A 20,963-nucleotide genomic window follows, 5' to 3' on the forward strand; every position below is an offset into this window, starting at 1 on the left:
TAACACATGGATATGTTTTGTTCTAAACCATTCCATTGTTGCCCTGGCTTTATGTTTAGGGTCGTCCATACCTTATAGCCAATTCCTTAGATTACGCAGAAATAATGGTAGACATGAAGATTTTGAAAAACAAGCATTGGAAATGTATAATCGTTTCCAAGTTAGAGGATATGAAAGGACTAAACTTGACCAAGCACTGGAAAAAGTTCGAAACATTGATCGGACAGATCTGTTATTGAACAAAGAAAAGTCAGAGAAAAACGGTTTTGTTTTGGTTTTCGATTATTCCCCAATGTCCGACAAAATTCAGGAAATCATTAAACGTAACTGGCAAATCTTAGAGCAGGACACGAGTTTAGATCCAAAGGTGACACAGCCAACCACTATGGCATTTAGAAAGGGTCCTACATTGGGGTCCATGCTAACGAATAGTGAATTTATAGCTCCCATACGTGACAGTTGGTTAGGTGGGAAAAAATTTAAAGGTACCTTTCCATGTGGACATTGCCCTACTTGTCCCCACGTTCTTAAAACAAGAGGTTCAATTGGGCTCGGTTCACTTCCAGATTAAAGATTTCATCACTTGCAGAACCGAGTTTGTGGTGTATGCCCTCCTGTGTCCCTGTTCCTTTTTTTACATCGGGAAAACAACTCGCCCGATGCGAGAGAGATTGGTTGAACATATACGTTTTGTCCGGAAGGCTGAGGGGGGTGTGCCCAGATTGGTTGAACACTTTGAAGAAGTGCACGGCAGCGATCCGTCCCTTCTTAAAATGGTGGGGCTGATTGCTGTCGTGACTCCGAGAAGAGGGGGTGATCGGGAGAAGCTCCTATCACAGAGGGAGTCCTTTTGGATCTCCAAAACCAATGCTTTGGGTCCTCTTGGGTTCAATGACAAAAATGAACTAAGTGTCTTCCTAGAGAGATAGACGTACTGTATATATGGTCCCAGGTGTCACCAATTGCCTCTTGAAGGGGAGCGTTAGTTTAATAATCCTCTTTAGTGGGTTTATGGGTAATTGGGCGCGAGCCTGGGTTTATGTATCATGCACTATTCACTTTTCTAGTTGGAGGGGATCTAAGTCTGCTTGTATTGTTAAAGGGAACCAGAGAGGAACGGGGGGTGAAAAAAGAAACAGATTTTATACATACCGGGGGCTTCTTCCAGCCCCATAAGCCTGAATCGCTCCCACGCCGCCATCCTCAGCTTCCTGGATCCGCCGGTACCGGACCCGTCACTTCCGGCGGACGCGGCCAATTGTCCGCATCACAGGGGCTCCCTCCATACATGTACGCATGCGGCTGCGCAGTTAACAGCCACATGCGTATCTGTATGGGGAGAGCACCCTGTGATGCGGAGAATTGGCCGCGTCCGCCGGCCGACTTGCGGCAATGACGGGACCCGGTGGCGGCTGATGCAGGCAGCGGAGGAGTGCGACGTGGGAGCGATCCGTGCGTATGGGGCTGGAGGAAGCCCCAGGTATGTATATTGCATCCTCTCTGGTTCCCTTTAAAGAGAATCTGTATTGTTAAAATCGCACAAAAGTAAACATACCAGTGCGTTAGGGGACATCTCCTATTACCCTCTGTCACAATTTCGCCGCTCCCCGCCGCATTAAAAGTGGTTAAAAACAGTTTTAAAAAGTTTGTTTATAAACAAACAAAATGGCCACCAAAACAGGAAGTAGGTTGATGTACTGTATGTCCACACATAGAAAATACATCCATACACAAGGAGGCTGTATACAGCATTCCTTTTGAATCTCAAGAGATCATTTGTGTGTTTCTTTCCCCCCTGAGGGGGGAGTGCATAGCAGAACCACAACACTGAAGAACTTGGCAGCCTTCCAGACACAGGCTGACAAGTCTGACAAGGGAAAGATACATTGATTTATTACAGAGACTGTGATTAGTACAAAGTGCTGCAGTAAGCCAGAACACATTAGAATAGCTTTTGGAACTTGTAGGATGATAAAAAACAGGATGCAATTTTTCTTACGGAGTCTCTTTAAGGCCCCGAGTTTGGCTCATAATTACATTTGGATTTAACTATGGTCTGTATAAATATTTAATTCCATTAGACTGTGAGGCGAAAGTAACATAAGTGTTCATCTGCGCCTCCCTGCCTACCCACTCCTCTGCACCTCCGTAACATTATCCACCAGGGCCAATGGGAAGCCAGTATTCCTCCCGGATTGCTTGGAGGAGGTGGCTCAGCGCTGGTCTTCGGGTATGTTTACCCGTCTCCATGGTAATGCAGACGCCCATACGTCATGGACGTCATATGCAGCCGGGATTGGTGGAAGAGTATCGCTGAGGGCGGAAGTGCGCAGATGACGCGCACTCCTCCGTCAGCTTGGGAGTTGGCGGCGGATTGGTCTAGGCAGGCTTATGGGCGTGAGCTTCTGTAACCATATAGTTACGCCCATTCCTCCGTGGCGTTGTTTGGAATCATAACGCCACTGAGCTAAATCCCGTGAGCAAGCACCGGCAGGTGCGAAACAATTGTCGGGAGGACGGGCTCTGTGTGTGGGGCGACATCTGGACGGGTGATGTAATCTGATGGTGTTTCCATTTCTTATGCTGCTACATTGTTTTACTCATGAATGTGCAATAAATGCTGATTGAAGCGCACTGGTGCCCACGCTTCTTCTCTAAAGAGTGACCAAGTTGATGTTTGTTCTGTGGAGGCACAGTGAGAAAACAGCTTGCACTATACATGTGGTCTTCTAGTGATCGTCAGGGTCATTGTCCTGCTGGAAGGTGAACCTCCGCCCCAGTCTCAAGTCTTTTGCAGTCTCCAAGAGGTTTTCTTCCAAGATTGCCCTGTATTTGGCTCCATCCATCTTCCCATGAACTTTGACCAGCTTCCCTGTCCCTGCTGAAGAGAAGCACCCCCAGAGCATGATTCTGCCACCACCATATTTGACAGTGGGGATGGTGTGTTCAGAGTGATGTGCAGTGTTAGTTTTCCGCCACACATAACGTTTTGCTTTTTGGCCGAAAAGTTCCATTTTGGTCTCATCTGACCAGAGCACCTTCTTCCACATGTTTGCTGTGTCCCCCACATGGCTTGTGGCAAACTGCAAATGGGACTGCTTATGCTTTTCTGTTAATAATGGCTTTCTTCTTGCCACTCTTCCATAAAGGCCAACTTTGTGCAGTGCACGACTAATGGTGGCCATACATGGTACAATAAAAACGTTCGATTATCCCGTTTATTTGATCTAAATGATCAAATCGAATGAAAGTTTAAATTTTTTTTCCGATCACGAAATTCGAACGATTATCCCGTTTTTTCGAGAAAAATCAGATCGGACATGCTGGAAAAATCTTTATATTCGATCTAACGGAATAATCGAACTAAATTATCTAATTGAAAAAAAATGAAAAATTGTACCATGTATGGCCACTTTAATAGTTGTCCTATGGACAGATTCCCCCACCTGAGCTGTAGATCTCTGCAGCTCTTCCATACTCACCATGGGCCTCTTAACTGCATTTCTGATCAGCGCTCTCCTTGTTTGGCCTGTGAGTTTAGGTGGACGGCCTTGTCTTGGTAGGTTTACAGTTGTGCCATACTCCTTCCATTTCTGAATGATCGCTTGAACAGTGCTCCGTGGGATGTTCAAGGCTTTGGAAATCTTTTTGTAGCCTAAGCCTGCTTTAAATTTCTCAATAACTTGATCCCTGACCTGTCTGGTGTCTTCTTTGGACTTCATGGTGTTGTTGCTCCCAATATTCTCTTAGACAACCTCTGAGGCCGTCACAGAGCAGCTATATTTATTTTGTACTGACATTAGATTTCACACAGGTGCACTCTATTTAGTCACTAGCACTCATCAGGCAATGTCTATGGGCAACTGACTGCACTCAGACCAAAGGGGGCTGAATAATTACGCACACCCCACTTTGCAGTTATTTATTTGTAAAAAAATGTTTGGAATCCTGTATGATTTTCGTTCCACTTCTCACATGTACACCACTTTGTGTTGGTCTTTCACGTGAAATTCCAATAAAATTGATTTCATGTTTGTGGCAGTAATATGACAAAATGTGGAAAACTTCTAGGGGGCCGAATAGTTTTGCAAACCACTGTATCTGTAGTCAGAGCTGCTTCTTAGGGTAGCAAACTCCGCCCACATCCAGGCAGCAGACCGTGATGTCACTTTGCACAGTTCTTTCAAAGTCATGGATGTTTGCCTCGGGATTTGTGGGGTATTAACACCTCGTTTTGCGCTGGGATGCGGCGTTTCACTTCTCCACATACTTCTTATGCAAACCAGCAGGCAGAAATATCAAATTATTTTCGCTTCAGTCTCTTTAATAAGGCAAGCTTCTTTAGTGAAGTAACACTGAAAATACCATTGATGTGTGGTGGTAAGTTTTCTCTTGCCTTATTATCTCCAACATGATCTTAGTGAATTGAGGCCAATGTGAGGCTCCGCTTTGTTCCTTATTTGACCTATCATTTTCTACATTGTTTTGTCTGTCTTTTGTGCAGTTTGGAGGGCTGAACACGCCTTTCCCAGGCGGGCTGAACTCCCCGTACCCCGGAGGAATGACCCCAGGCCTGATGACTCCTGGCTCTGGAGAGCTGGACATGAGGAAGATTGGACAGGCCAGGAACACTCTGATGGACATGAGGCTGAGCCAGGTGAGTAGAAGAGGTCATCACTAGTGTAATCTGTATGGAAGGCATAGACTCTGCTTGTGTTTATATGATTAGGAAACAAGTACAAATTTATACTCATCAAGTAGATGTACAGAGGCGCCAAAAGGATAAAATATGCTAAAATGTTTAAAGTATTCGGGTGGCGGCGGTGGACCGGCCACTCAGAAATAGACTCGATGCTGTCGCTTAAGATAAAGACAATTTATTCACATACTCCATGAACAGAACCGCAACGCGTTTCACGGGTATATTCCCACTTCCTCAGGCAATAAACAGATAGGAGTACACAGTACAGTCTCAAGGTCACGAATAGTGCCTCTGTACAGAGGCCTCTGTAAAGAGGCACTATTCGAGTCCTAATGAGCCTTCCCTCTCCTCTCCCGGTGCCCTCTGTGCTGCGCTGGCTCCCCCGTTCGCGTCCGCCGCCGCAGGGACTTCGGAGGTCTTCGGGAGCACTTGGGCTTCCGAAGACGGGCCGCTCCATACTACGTACGCGCGAGCGCGTCATAGAGGGCGCTCGCGCATGCGTAGTATGGAGTGGCCGCGTCATCGGGAGCCCGAAGGCTTCCGAAAGCTCCCGAAGGCATGCAGAAGTGGCAGTATTTGACCGAACTGGTCGAATACTGCCACGGGGGATCCTGCGCGGGACCGGGCACCGGGAGAGGAGAGGGAAGGCTCATTAGGACCGAGCCTTCCCTCTCCTTAGGTGAGTATCTGACTTTTTTCTTTTTTAATCCGGTAAACATTCACTTTAAAGGGTGTGGGCTTTTGTGGGAGAGCAGTGTGCCTCTATCTTCTCTCTCTGTACCTCAGAACTGAGGCAGGGAACACACCTGTCTCAGTTTTCTGCATACTTTTTCTGCACACCAAGTGTGTTTCTATGCAGGAAAACGTGCACGTTTTTTCACAGCAGCTGATGTAATTGATAGAGACAACTGACAAAATGTGCAGAGTCATCATGCAGAATGTCAGTTTTTTTTTCTGCACGCACAAAACGCATTAAGTGTGGGAGATGCAGTCTATTCATGCCATTACGTTTATATGTAACATGAAGTTTGGAACCTGTACAGACTTACTAACTTAGCAGCATCGTGCCATGTAATTTCTGGGGCTTTGCTTAATGGATACCTGAAGTGAGAGGGACATGTAGGCTGCCATATTTATTTCCTTTTAACAAATACAAGTTGCCTGGCTGTCCTGCTGATCCTCTGCCTCTAAAGGGTCATAGACCCTCTTCACTAAAGTTGGCTGAGGCGGCCGATAACGATGGACTCAGCGGATAATCAAGCGTGTGTATGGGAGCTCCCAGCCAGGGAGCGATCCACCCAGCGGATAGACTCTTAATGGGTGGGCGACTTCTTTGAGGACGCCACTCCCCCGCCTGCCGCAGGACATCACGCATGCACAGCTCTGTCATCCCTCCGCCTCCTTTCCCTGGCTTTCGATCCCCTACGGGTGACACACATCACAGGTTTGTACAAACTTTAAAACTTTTAGCTATAGCCCCTGAACACGCATGCAGCAGATCAGGTGTTTCTGATATTGTCAGAGCTGGCAAGATTTGCTGCATGCTTGTTACTGGTGTGATTCGGACTCTACTGCAGCCAAATAGATCAGCATGACAGCCGTGCAACTGGTATTGCTTAAAAGGAAATAAATATGGCAGCCTCCATATCTCTCTCACTTCAGGTTCCCTTTTTAGTCCTTGTGAGTCCTCACAGTCACAAGAATCGAACAATGGGTGAGACTGCTAGCTGCCACCTACACCTGAAAGCTGGATGCCTTGCTATTGGTGCAGAGAATAGGTGATGACATCACCAGAGGACCACAGGGGAAGTAGAGCTACATTGCTGTCACCAGCATGTTCTGCTGGGAGAATCTGCAGCCTTGAAATCGTTTTGCTGTCATGCAGTCCTCTACAGGGGTCCTTCTGATAACCACCTTACTTATTCTCCTTGCAGGTGTCTGACTCTGTGAGTGGCCAGACCGTGGTTGATCCCAAAGGCTACCTGACTGATCTGAACTCTATGATCCCGACCCACGGCGGCGACATCAAGTGAGTGTTGTGATTGTTGGCAGTGCTGTGTTGTTTGTTGATAGCGCTGTATCGTGATTGTTGGCAGCGATTTGTTGTGATTGTTGACAGCGCTGTGTTGTGTTTGTTGACAGCTCTTTGTTGTGATTGTTGACAGCGTTGTGGTGTTTGGCAGCGCTGTGTTGTGTGTGTTGACAGCGCTGTGTTGTGTGTGTTGACAGCGCTGTGTTGTGTGTGTGTTGACAGCGCTGTGTTGTGTTTGTTGACAGCTCTTTGTTGTGATTGTTGACAGCGTTGTGGTGTTTGGCAGCGCTGTTGTGTTTGTTGACAGCGCTGTGTTGTGTGTGTTGACAGCGCTGTGTTGTGATTGTTGACAGCGCTGTGTTGTGATTGTTGACAGCGCTGTGTTGTGATTGTTGACAGCGCTGTGTTGTGATTGTTGACAGCGCTGTGTTGTGATTGTTGACAGCGCTGTGTTGTGATTGTTGACAGCGCTGTGTTGTGATTGTTGACAGCGCTGTGTTGTGATTGTTGACAGCGCTGTGTTGTGATTGTTGACAGCGCTGTGTTGTGATTGTTGACAGCGCTGTGTTGTGTTTGTTGACAGCTCTTTGTTGTGATTGTTGACAGCGTTGTGGTGTTTGGCAGCGCTGTTGTGTTTGTTGATAGCGCTGTGTTGTGTGTGTTGACAGCGCTGTGTTGTGTGTGTTGACAGCGCTGTGTTGTGATTGTTGACAGCGCTGTGTTGTGATTGTTGACAGCGCTGTGTTGTGATTGTTGACAGCGCTGTGTTGTGATTGTTGACAGCGCTGTGTTGTGTTTGTTGACAGCTCTTTGTTGTGATTGTTGACAGCGTTGTGGTGTTTGGCAGCGCTGTTGTGTTTGTTGATAGCGATGTGTTGTGTGTGTTGACAGCGCTGTGTTGTGTGTGTTGACAGCGCTGTGTTGTGTGTGTTGACAGCGCTGTGTTGTGTGTGTTGACAGCGCTGTGTTGTGTGTGTTGACAGCGCTGTGTTGTGAGTGTTGACAGCGCTGTGTTGTGATTGTTGACAGCGCTGTGTTGTGATTGTTGACAGCGCTGTGTTGTGATTGTTGACAGCGCTGTGTTGTGATTGTTGACAGCGCTGTGTTGTGATTGTTGACAGCGCTGTGTTGTGATTGTTGACAGCGCTGTGTTGTGTGTGTTGACAGCGCTGTGTTGTGATTGTTGACAGTGCTGTGTTGTGTTTGTTGATAGCGATGTGTTGGCAGCGTTGTGTTTGTTGACAGGGATGTGTTGTGTTTTTTGACAGCGCTTTGTTGTGATTGTTGACGGCGATGTGTTTGTGGTGTGTGTGTGTGTCATGTCATTCACATAGTCTTTTTTTTTTCTTCTCACCAGTGACATTAAGAAAGCCCGCCTTCTGCTGAAGTCTGTGCGAGAGACGAACCCCCACCACCCGCCAGCCTGGATCGCTTCTGCCCGTCTGGAGGAAGTAACTGGCAAGCTGCAAGTGGCTCGCAACCTCATCATGAAAGGGACGGAGATGTGTCCTAAGGTGAGGCCTGCTGCAGATTACATCTCACCTGTATGGGGGTTCCATGGTGGGCTCCTCCCACTGCTGATGCGGTGAATTGTATCTAATGTAATGCAAAAAGGACCAGGGCTCGATCAAATAGTGCTTACAGTAGACTAATCTTTAACAGCTAAATATACAGTGAAATGCCAGCACTACTGCCACTGTTTTGCTATATACGCTACTTTTAGGAACAATAGGCATTACACTAATAGTACAATGAAAACTGCAGCAAAAAAAATGACATAGAGCAAGATTTTAATCAGCATTCAAATAAAAAAAAAATGTATCTAACATGGTGACAGCACTGGTCATTTGAGTACATGGACAGTTCACACCGATGTCTGAGGCCTGTTGTTTCTGTTCTTTCAGATGCTGAACACTGACTGCTTTCAAACGCCATGTTGTTTAGTCAAGTCATTTGTAAGCGGTTAACAGCGTTTGTTAAAGCGTTCGTGTTTGAAACACTTTTATGGTGATTTAAAGGCTCTGAGGATTATGGTCCATTTCCTGTCAGCCGCATACCTCCTGCTGTGACATAGTGTGCAGCATTTGTCACTGTGGATTCCTCCTCAATCTGTGGCTTGCTGAGACATAGCGTACAACGATAGTCACTGGGGATTCCTCTTCTAGTAGAATGTAGAGTTTTCACTTGCTTAAAACCAATGACACCTTGATAGTAAAGCTATATTTGTGACACTTCCTCCCCTCAGAGTGAAGATGTGTGGAAGCCGCTCGCCTGCAGCCCGGAGACACAGCGAAGGCCGTCGTGGCCCAGGCTATATGTCACCTCCCGCAGTCCGTCCGCATCTACATCCGAGCTGCAGAGCTGGAGACCGACCTGCGAGCCAAGAAACGGGTCCTTCGGAAAGGTAACCGCTTCTGAACCGCACGTGTGAGAAGGCTGCTGGCGTCGCTTGTATGCTTCTGCTATCAAAGATAAATGTTAACTTCAGACTATTCATTTATCAGAAGGCTCTCTTTTGACTGAGCTGTTACAAGTCTTTGTAATGTGTAGTTCAGGGATGCCCAACTGGCGGTGCTCGGGTCGGATGTGCCCCCGGGCCGCACTCATTTGCCTGGTCTACTTTTTGTGTCGGGCCCCCTCCTCTGGCAGGCCCACCTTTTGTTTGTGCTTGGCTCCGCCCCTGAAGCCAGGCGATTGATGCTTTGCCCTCTACAGCCGTAAAATCCAGTGCTAGACACCCCCCTGCCCTTTAAGTTGGACAGCACTGGCTTAACCCTTTCCAATCCTACGTTGGTCTATGTCTGACATAGGTGCTTTTTAGTTAAGTATCAATGTTGGATTTTGTGGGAAAACATGGCAGACGCTAGGGGTCCTGTCGGCTGATTGAATCCAGCACAGCAACCCCTTTACATCAAAGTGTGGGGCTATGATGGCCACCAGCTCAGCTGCGGGGCCATAGAACTGACATATTATGTGGGTGCATTTGGGCTCGCCCCTAGGGGCGCCCTTGCCAGATCTAGTCCGGTATGGCTTCAGCTTATATGGAGCAAAGTGCACTTTGATGCCCTTAGTTACAGCTCATTACTTCAAGAGACTCCGGGACAGCGGCAGTTGTCTGCTAGAGTATGTGGCCAGAGGCTTCCCTCTTCTTGGGTAAGTATCTTATTTTTTCATTTAAAGAAAACCTGAGACCAAAGAGGTCTTGGGATTTATACTTACTTGGTGTTTCCTTCAGCCACCTTGAGGCTGCTCGATCCCTCGCCGTCTCCTCAGGCTGCTCCTGTCTCTCACTGGACAGTCTGGTACTGTGGCTGAGTCACGGTTTATCGAGCGCACACTGCCCTGTCGCATCTCAGGTACACTTTAACCCTTTCCACTCGGAGTTCTTTCCTAAAGGAAGTCGTTTCTGCTCTGAGGTTTTTTTTAAAGAAATGCGCTCTCTTACTCTCTCATTTTAACATGGAACGTAACACAGTAACATGGTATATCTTATTTTAAAGAACACATTATAACGTTTAATTTGATACCTTATTTGGACAGTTTGGCATCTTCTATTGGCTGGTAGCAGAGGAGAAAGCCAAGGTATGGTAAATTGAAAAACAGTGGGTTCCTGGGTGTAATCCGAGCCTGCCGTGAGCAAGTTTTGCAATAATAGGTGGTGTTATGCCCGCCACCTGGGGTCTTACTGTCCCTACACACAATGCAATCTTTGGTATTTCGATTGGGCATATTAGCAATAAAATACTGGCTACTATTTACACTCTCCCCCAGTCCATTCCATAGGATTCCATTGATTATCTGTGCAACTTTGTAGGCAATCTGCAAGAAATCTGCAAAGTAATCTGCAAGGAATCTGCAGATTCAAATCAGCAACCACCTTTTATTTAAAAAAAAAAAACAAAAACAAAAAAAAACAGAAGTGACATGTAAATGTCACTTCCTGCCGGCGGGGATCGCAGATTTCCGGTTGGTGGTTTGGGGGCACTACCTGTGTGGGCATGTAGTATTGCATGCCCACTAATGAGCACACAGTGATCGGCGGTTTAATGCTGCATCAGGTTCTCTTTAAAGTGTACTTGCGGCAAGAGAAAGGGAAAAAATAGATGCTGTGGAGAGGAGAGTATCTGGATAGTCTATAGGCTCCTCCCTCAACTTCACCATTACATTGCTGGGACCCTCTGAGCATATTCCTCAAGCCTTGTCAATTATGTTCTCCTCTGTGTATGAGCGTAGCTGTGAGTACAGCCTGACTCTGTGCAGTAGCACTGAGCCACTGGTGCATGCAGGGAAAAGCCGTACACAAGCATCGCCCTACTGCGCTGATACGGGATGTGCTTGTACATGGAGCGGAGCTGCAAAGAACAGCAGGGTCCCAGCGAGCATTGGTGGGTTGGATGAGAATTTGAGAGAAGCCTCGGAGGTAAGGATCTAAATTTTTGTCGCCACAGGTTTGCTTTAACAAATCTCTTGTCAGACTTGTTCACTCCTTTATGTCATTGATCTGCACATTTATTACTGTATCTTCTCTTCTGTTCCCTGATCAGCTCTGGAGCACGTCCCGAATTCCGTGCGTCTGTGGAAGGCCGCTGTGGAGTTGGAGGAACCGGAGGACGCTCGGATCATGCTGAGCCGTGCTGTCCCACCAGTGTGGAGGTGGGGCTTCATACTAATCATACAGTAACCAGTCCATGGTGACCTAATCACACTATAACCAGTCCATGGTGCCCTAATCATACTATAACCAGACCATGTTGACCTAATCACACTATAACCAGTCCATGGTGCCCTAATCACACTATAACCAGTCCATGGGGCCCTAATCACACTATAACCAGTCCATGGGGCCCTAATCGCACTATATAACCAGTCCATGGTGACCTAATCACACTAATAACCAGTCCATGGTGACCTAATCACACTATAACCAGTCCATGGGGCCCTAATCACACTATAATCCGGCCATGGGGCCCTAATCACACTATAACCAGTCCATGGGGCCCTAATCACACTATAACCAGTTCATGGGGCCATAATCACACTATAACCAGTCCATGGGGCCCTAATCACACTATAACCAGTCCATGGGGCCCTAATCACACTATAACCAGTCTATGGTGCCCTAATCGCACTATAACCAGTCCATGGGGCCCTAATCGCACTATAATCCGTCCATGGGGCCCTAATCGCACTATAACCAGTCCATGGTGCCCTAATCACACTATAACCAGTCCATGGGACCCTAATCACACTATAATCCGGCCATGGGGCCCTAATCACACTATAACCAGTCCATGGGGCCCTAATCACACTATAACCAGTCCATGGGGCCCTAATCACACTATAACCAGTCCATGGTGCCCTAATCACACTATAACCAGTCTATGGTGCCCTAATCGCACTATAACCAGTCCATGGGGCCCTAATCACACTATAATCCGTCCATGGGGCCCTAATCGCACTATATAACCAGTCCATGGTGACCTAATCGCACTATAACCAGTCCATGGTGACCTAATCGCACTATAACCAGTCCATGGTGCCCTAATCACACTATAACCAGTCCATGGGGCCCTAATCACACTATAATCCGGCCATGGGGCCCTAATCACACTATAACCAGTCCATGGGGCCCTAATCACACTATAACCAATTCATGGGGCCCTAATCACACTATAACCAGTCTATGGTGCCTTAATCACACTATAACCAGTCCATGGGGCCCTAATCACACTATAACCAGTCCATGGGGCCCTAATCACACTACAACCAGTCCATGGTGCCCTAATCACACTATAACCAGTCTATGGTGCCCTAATCGCACTATAACCAGTCCATGGGGCCCTAATCACACTATAACCAGTCTATGGTGCCCTAATCACACTATAACCAGTCTATGGTGCCCTAATCGCACTATAACCAGTCCATGGGGCCCTAATCACACTATAATCCGTCCATGGGGCCCTAATCACACTATAATCCGTCCATGGGGCCCTAATCACACTATAACCAGTCCATGGGGCCCTAATCGCACTATATAACCAGTCCATGGTGACCTAATCACACTATAACCAGTCCATGGGGCCCTAATCACACTATAACCAGTTCATGGTGCCCTAATCACACTATAACCAGTCCATGGGGCCCTAATCACACTATAACCAGTCCATGGGCCCTAATCACACTATAACCAGTCCATGGGCCCTAATCACACTATATAACCAGTCCATGGGGCCCTAATCACACTATATAACCAGTCCATGGGGCCCGAATCACACTATATAACCAGTCCATGGAGACCTAATCACACTATAACCAGTCCATGGGGCCCTAATCACACTATAACCAGTCCATGGTGCCCTAATCGCACTATAACCAGTCCATGGGGCCCTAATCGCACTATAACCAGTCCATGGGGCTCTAATCGCACTATAACCTGTCCATGGGGCCCTAATCGCACTATAACATGTCCATGGGGCCCTAATCGCACTATAACCACTATTACTATTAATCTATATTACTATAGATTGCCCAGGATCTGGTGCTTCTGACGTATGACCAGTTTAAAGCGGAACTGAAAGGTCCTGAAAAAATAAGAGTTTCACTTACCTAGGGCTTCTGCCAGCCCCCTGCAGTCGACCTGTGCCCGCGCTGATATACTGATTCTCCATTCCCCCGCCACGGCTCACGTTTCTTCAGTGGAAGTCGAAGTTAACTGCGCCATGGCCACGCGTATCCTCATATGCATTCCCATAGCCAGGAGCGTCCTGTGCAGTCGCAGTACGAGAAAATATCTACTGCGACTGCGCAGTACGGTCCTGCCAATGGGAGCATGAACGAGGACATGTGCGGCCAGGGGCCCCGCAGGCGCAGCGGCTTTAAAAATTTAAAGCTGCGGCGGGGGATCACAGTGCAAGCACCGCTCGGCTGCAGGGGGCTGGCAGAAGCCCTAGGTGAGTGAAACTCCTCTTTTTCAGGACCTTTCAGTTCCGCTTTAAAGACCTCAATTCTGGGGTCAAGATGTAAAATGATTAAGAGTTCATAAAGAGCCTCTGTAGTGACATATTGTAGAATGCAGTCGATCATTCAGGATACCCACTGGTTTCAGCATTAGAAACACAGCATATTGGTATGAAACCCCGCCCTCGCAGTGAAGTTTAGCCCAGGCTGTTTATTATGCAGAATTATCCTCCCTGAACATTCTGGGAGACCAGGTGTTGTTTCTACTGGCTTTGGAGCACACAGCAAACAATCTGCAGAGATCACCTTCCAGCAGTAAAGATGTCGCCACGTGTGTAAATTTAATGCCTGGCACACACCATGCAATTTCTTGCCGGAGAGATGCTCCAATTGATCATTTGCGACAGGTCCGATCTGATTTCCGATTTTTCTGATCAATTTTGCATAGAAGTGATCGGAAAATCAGATGATCAGAAAAACGATTGGAAATCAGTTCGGACCTGTTGGAAATTATTTATTGGACCATCTATCTGGCGAGAAATTGCACGTTGTGTACCAGGCATTAGAACGTAAAGAGCGGAGAGAGAGGAAAGGTGTGTTTTTTTTTTTTATACAAAAGACAAACACTGACTGTATTTATAAAGTAATATTGTATAAAATTAGCATTTTTTTTCCACTAAGCTTTATTCAGTAAAGTTCCCCTTTAAGTCTGCGATGAGAGGTGCTCAACTATACTATGGTTGTTTGTTTTGTTTTTTTACTTGAAAAGCTTAATATTTACTCTAATGAACATAGTTGCTTTCATTATTGCCCTTGTTCACCTTACATTCTCTTTGCTGTGTGGTTGTGGTGCAGCTATGGCTGGCGCTTGCCAGGCTGGAGACATACGAGAACGCCCGTAAGGTGCTGAACAAGGCTAGAGAGAACATCCCCACCGACAGACACATCTGGATCACAGCCGCCAAACTGGAGGAGGCCAACGGCAACACACAGATGGTGGAGAAGATTGTGGACAGAGCCATCACTTCCCTGCGAGCCAACGGAGTGGAGATCAACCGCGAGCAATGGATACAGGTAGGTGTACATCACAGAGAGGAGATCATGAAGATCATTAACTACACCAGCTGTGTTCCTGGGTGTTGCAGGAGATGGCTGCTATACAAAGAGCTTAACTCAATAAAGCATTACTTCTCCCAGAGTCAGTTATATGGGTTACAAGACCACTGTTAGCCACAATATACATTTGCAGTGTTCTCCCCAGAAATTTTTTTCAGCCGGGTGGCATGAAAAAGTAGCCGGGTGGTGACGGAAGGTCATGCTGGGAGGGTCGCATGAAGTGGCTAATTTATTTTGGGTGCCACCTATGTGCACCTATGTTGAAAGCTGCAATTAGTGGCTACAGCAGGACATTTGGATTTGGACATGAGTAGCAATTTAAGATTAAAGCCGAGTCCCCATCAAAAGATAGATCACGGAATTCCGCTATGAACAATAGTTCCACGATCTATCTTTGAACATCGGAAGTGGAGTGATGTGACCGAGAGGACACAGGCAATCGTTCAAATGAAACTAAGTTTTTGCTACCGATTTTAGCGGAAACTATTGTTTAATTTTAACAGTCATTTCCAATGTGATTGATCAGGATGTTCTTTCAAAACAAAATAAGCATCAAGGTTTGTAAGCCATCTGTAACTCGTTGTTTAACGAATCTTCGTTAAACTATGATTACGTGATGTCATGTGGAATGATCGTCTGTTGTGTAATTTTTATGTAGGTATGGACATTTTGCACTGAGATCATAACCAATGCCTGCTGTAACAGATGCAGGTGGGTATGATGTATAGGTAATCAGCTAGATAGACAGCTTAGCCCAGGAATCACAATGAGCTGTGTAAATAGATCGTCACAGGTCAGCAGCAGCTGAATCCCCCTGAGATTTCTCACTGTTTGATTTCCCGGAGACACACGTGGGGGAGGAAGCCTACAGCTTGAGTCCTTCACACGCTGTCTAGCAATCCTCCGATGTTTTATTACACACTCATAAAACAAAGAGGCCAGCGTGTGGAAGGAGGATGACTGACCTGATCACACTAAAGAGAAGCATCCTCATTTTCTCCCCTCTCCCACCACGTTTACAGCCGGAATACACACAGACCACAGACCCAGCGGCTTGTAAAAGTTCCATAATGGGCGGCAGTACATTAGCTGACCTGCAAGACAGGCTACGCCCCCCCCCCCCCCCGCTGGAGAAGCTGTAACGTGACTGGCTGACAGCAGTAGTGAGAGGCAGTCTTCTGAGCTGCATGAGGAGGGCGGGACGACACTACGTCATACAGTAGTTTCCCTGTCCCTCCCTCCACACCACTGACACAGACGGGAATGGAGGAACAGCGGGCGCTTGTAAAAGCAGTTACCGCACATGGAGGCTAGCGATTGGCAGCCGGGCGCTTAGGAATTTCAGGTCGGCGGAGCGCCCGGCTAATAGGCTCTAAGGAGAACTCTGCATTTGTAACGGTTACCCCTCATAGAAATAATTAGAACACTTAGACCAGAATCATTTTATGTAAAAATATATTCCTGTAGTTCTATACAAATAGTATACAGTGGTAAAATAAGTAGACACCCTCTAATAATGAGTTGGTCCACCTTTAGCTCTGATTACAGCTGATATTCTTCTTGGCATGGACTCCACAAGAAGCTGATACAGTTGCTGAGGAATGTTGGCCTATGCTAACATAATGGCAGCTCTAAGTTGGGTCAGATTGGATGGTGGTGATTCCAAGCTTTGAAGTGATCTTTTGACTTTGTCCCACAAATGCTCAATAAGATTGAGGTCTGGGGACTGATCTGGCCAGGAAAGCAGGTTAAACTCTGAAATTCCTCAAACCAATTTAAGACTGATAGAGCATGGTGGCAAGGGCCCACAACGGATGTGCTTTCCTATTTTTCTGTGATACCAAAGGCACTCTTGATAGTCTCCTGCTGCTGAAGCACATCCTTTACAAAATCCATCTTTTTGTGTGTTGGGATAGTCTTTGTGATCCACTGCATTGAATTCAGCTGTAATTTGTTGTGTAGTTGCCCTTCTGTTGCTGTGGACTATGCGTGCTATTGGCCTTTCACCTCTCGTTCACCAGCCTTTTTTAACCAGCATAGTCATCGCTTGAAGTTTTTTTTTTTTTTACTTCTCAACTGCCACTCTCTTAAGACCCGAGATATTGTTGGGTGAGAAAATCCTAGCACCAGTGAGATGCTAGCACCAGCTCTTCTTGCATTGATTATTATCCCTCGTTTAAAGTACCTTTATATATTCGTGTATAGGCTTTATTTTTCAGCACAAAAAATGTGCTGGAAAGTTACCCCCCTCAGCTTATATGCGAGTCAGTGGAGCAGAGCAGCAGGTGGAGTTTTCTTACTGGCAGAGGAGCGTAAGGATCGTGCACTAGTGAATCCTGCTTTAGCTAGCTTCCTTCCTGCTGTGTCCGTGGCTCCCCATCCTCTGCAATATAGTGCGCTGCTCAAGACTACCTGTGTCCCCTGGCATGTGGAGCAGAATGTGCAAGCAGCGCATGCATATGAATTCACCGTCTGGAGACTTGGGCGCAGGATACAGCTGGTATATGGCTTATCCTGCTGCTACACAAGTTCCCGGCAGCGTTAATTACTATTCCTCTTCCAGGTCCATGTGGATAGTGGGGAATAATGTAATTTGGCTTCCAGCTAACTGGAGGCCGAATTACAGTGTTTTAAAAGTAACTTAAGCTCCACCTTCTGACAGCGCCAAAGTTACTCACTGTAGTCGTAATTCCTATTACGGTCTATGGTGGCGCTGGCTGCGCCCATATCTCCTGCGCTGTAATTACAGTGCTCGGCAAGCAGCGTTGTCAGCTGTTCCAATGATCAGGATTCTTCCTACGTGGCAATTGCTGTGTCTCATATCTATGATGCCATCTAGTATTATCTTGAGACTCTGTATTATCCTTGGAGCACATCTGGCTACTGTGTAGAGGGCTATACTGGGGGTTTGGGGGGTGGGGCGAATAATATGCAAGTCAATCACTTTTTCCTGTTTTCTGGGGGGGGGGGCACACCTCGGCTTATACGCGGGTCAGCTTATATGCGAGTATATACGGGTAATTTTAATCTATTGTCTTATCCATTTGGTCATTAACTTCCGTGATGACTCCATCGTCTGAAGCTGAGCGTTCCTTATATGGCCAATTCTGCATCGTTACATCACTCTGTCACTGTTGGGCTGGTTTACTTTCAATTAAGGGGTGTCTCAATTTTTTTATTTTTTTGCCCACTCAGTGTACAAAGATTACACGCACTTTGTGGTGAGGAATTACATGCATACTACGCCATAGAGTTCTTTTTTTCCTTTTCATGCATGGTCTGGATACGGTTGGAAGTATACAGGAGGATCGGCTGAGATATACTGGCTGGGCTACATGTGTTGAATGCCAACTGTCACAATTGGCATTTGAATTTGGTGAGCATAACCGTTTTCCTTAAAAAGGATAACCTCTGATGTTGCGATAAGCACCTTGATTTACCTACTTAGGAGTTTTTTTGAATTTGGGCCTTTTTTTGAATTTAGGACTTGTAATCTTGGACTTTTGCCGTTTTCAAAAAATTGTGTAAGAGCTGTGTATAAGAAAGGTCGCTGAATAATTTTCTGAATTCAGAACTCTCAGGGTCCTTGGAAACAAGGCCCTAGGTCATGTAGTGAGGTTGGGTCCTTAATATTAGGCCATTTAGTGGTTATGTAATGATGCAAATAACATCTCTGTGACTAGGGTTTTTATATTGTTATATGCACTTTTCGACCTAGATATTTTAGGAGCAGTATTTAAGGTCTTTTGCAGAAGATATATATGCTTTTAGAGAATCCCTCCAGATGCTATAATTTGTAGTGTTCATATAAAAATGGTGAGTTGTATGTTGTTACACTGAATATTCACACAGATAAGACCTGTTGAGCGCTAGTATCATTTTAAATATAAACGATTTTTCATTTAGGGTATACACCCCTTGTTGATCAAAGCGCACCAGGCAAATTATTCTTTAACTCAAGTTTTTTATGAGTTATTAATCACTTCTTTCCTTTGCCCTGAGGAGCGCATTTTTTTTTTTTTACCCTACTTCTTTTTCCACATGTCTGATGTTTGTTGTGATCTTGCTCTTTGTAGGATGCAGAGGAGTGTGACAAGGCTGGCAGTGTGGTAACGTGCCAGGCAGTGATCAGGGCGGTCATCGGAATTGGCATAGAGGAGGAGGACAGGAAGCACACGTGGATGGAGGACTCGGAGAGTGTGAGTATTGTTATTGTATAACGTTGCTGGATTCCCAAGTTTTCAAGGCCACCAGATTATAACGCGAGATCTCGCTGCATCATTGTGTCTTACAGTGTGTGTCTCATGGGGCCCTGGAATGCGCACGCGCCATCTACGCACACGCCCTGCAGGTGTTCCCCAGCAAGAAGAGTGTCTGGCTCCGAGCGGCTTATTTTGAGAAGAACCATGGAACAAGGTAGGCGTGTGTAGAAGTATCATCAAATGTCCTATAGATAGTGTAATGGTTAAAGGGAAGGTCCAAGCAAAATAAAAAAATGTTTCACTTACCTGGGGCTTCTACCAGCCCCATGCAGCCATCCTGTGCCCTCGTAGTCACTCACTGCTGCTCCAGTCCCCCGCTGGCAGCTTTCCGACCTCGGAGGTCGGCGGGCCGCATTGCGTACGTTTTTACGCATTCCCACTAGTGCAGGATCATTAACACATACATTTTTACGCGTTACTGGTTCAATGCGTAAAAATGCACGCATGGAACCACTAACGCGTAAAAATGTATGTGTTAATGTTCTTGCACTAGCGGGAATGCGTAAAAACGTACGCAATGCAGCCCACCGACCTCCGAGGTCGGAAAGCTGCCAGCGGGGGACTGGAGCAGCAGTGAGTGACTACGAGGGCACAGGATGGCTGCATGGGGCTGGTAGAAGCCCCAGGTAAGTGAAACTATTTTTTTTTATTTTGCTTGGACCTTCCCTTTAAGGGCTCTGCCTCTGACACAGGAGACCAGGGTTCGAATCTCGGCTCTGCCTGTTCAGTAAGCCAGCACCTATTCAGCAGGAGACCTTAGACAAGTCTCCCTAACACTGCTACTGCCTATAGAGCGCGTCCTAGTGGCTGCAGCTCTGGCGCTTTGAGTCCGCCAGGAGAAAAGCGCATTATAAGTGTTTGACGATTTCTTTTAAAGACAAAAGACAATCAAAATGTGTCTCCCCATGCTTCCTCCAGCCCCTTGCAGCTGACATGTCCCTCACAGCATCTCGGCTCGCAGCCGCCAGCTCAGGGGCCCCGCCGGTACAGAGGCTGACCACCTCTACTGCGCCTGTGCTGCTAATCAAGTAAGTCCATGTTGTCTGCAGTGTACTAGTTCTGTCCCTGCGCAGTACACTGCAGACAACGTGGACTCGATTGACAGCGGCGCAGGTGCAGTAGAGAACGACCACCAATTCAGCCTCTGCACCGTTGGGGACCCCGGGCCGGCGGCTGCGAGTGGAGATGTGGCGTGGGACATGTCAGCTGCAAGGGGCTGGAGGAAGCCCATGGGTAAGTTTTTATCATGGGGCAGCACATTTTGATTGACGATTCCTTTAAAGTACAATTGAATTGAACCTCTTTCGGATGGCAGTGATTGAATTTTATGCCTAGTTTGTGTAATTTTATTCTTTGTAGATTTCAATCACTTTTCGCCATGCGGACCTGGTGCTCTGTCATCGCTTGCTCTCTGATTACGCTGACAGCAGAGCTCCATATTATTGGCTCCTGACCCCGTGATTGCAGTGAGCCAATCACAGTGATCACTGCTCGAATTTAGAAAACAAAAGTATCTTGAAATCTGTGTGTGTCTATCCTTCTTATAAATTGGACTCCCTAAATCCCAGAAATTCAGTAGAAGCCGCACACACTACACTAAAATGGATACAAAAAGCAAAATATGAATAAAGTTTGTTGAAATATCTAAAGTATGAGGTGGTCACACATATTTAGGGCCCTTGCACACGGAGTCTGTTGCGTCACAAGGGAAGATATCACTGCATTACAACATTATATTCCTATGGGGCATTCCTCATCGAGTGCTGTGTGACTGGTTCCCACAAAGTAATGCACAGCATGCCATGCGTTATAGCGTCAGTGAGGCACACTTACATGGTACTGTACGGGTGCACTGCAGCAACAACACCTGATGTGTCTTTGCAGCAAACTCTGT

At 46.6% G+C, this 20,963-nt stretch overlaps 1 protein-coding gene and 1 pseudogene across 8 annotated transcripts in view; one reads left to right on the plus strand and one right to left on the minus strand.

Annotated features, from left to right (window-relative positions):
- The window catches only part of LOC137541584 (sterile alpha motif domain-containing protein 10-like), a 597,983-nt gene that overhangs the window by 324,537 nt on the left and 252,483 nt on the right, over positions 1-20,963 (minus strand). The gene's annotated exons all lie outside the window — the stretch shown is intronic.
- LOC137541581 (pre-mRNA-processing factor 6-like) overlaps positions 1-20,963 on the plus strand; it is a 47,310-nt pseudogene that overhangs the window by 17,637 nt on the left and 8,710 nt on the right.

Source organism: Hyperolius riggenbachi, chromosome 12 (assembly GCF_040937935.1).
Source record: "Hyperolius riggenbachi isolate aHypRig1 chromosome 12, aHypRig1.pri, whole genome shotgun sequence".
Lineage (NCBI taxonomy): Eukaryota > Metazoa > Chordata > Amphibia > Anura > Hyperoliidae > Hyperolius > Hyperolius riggenbachi.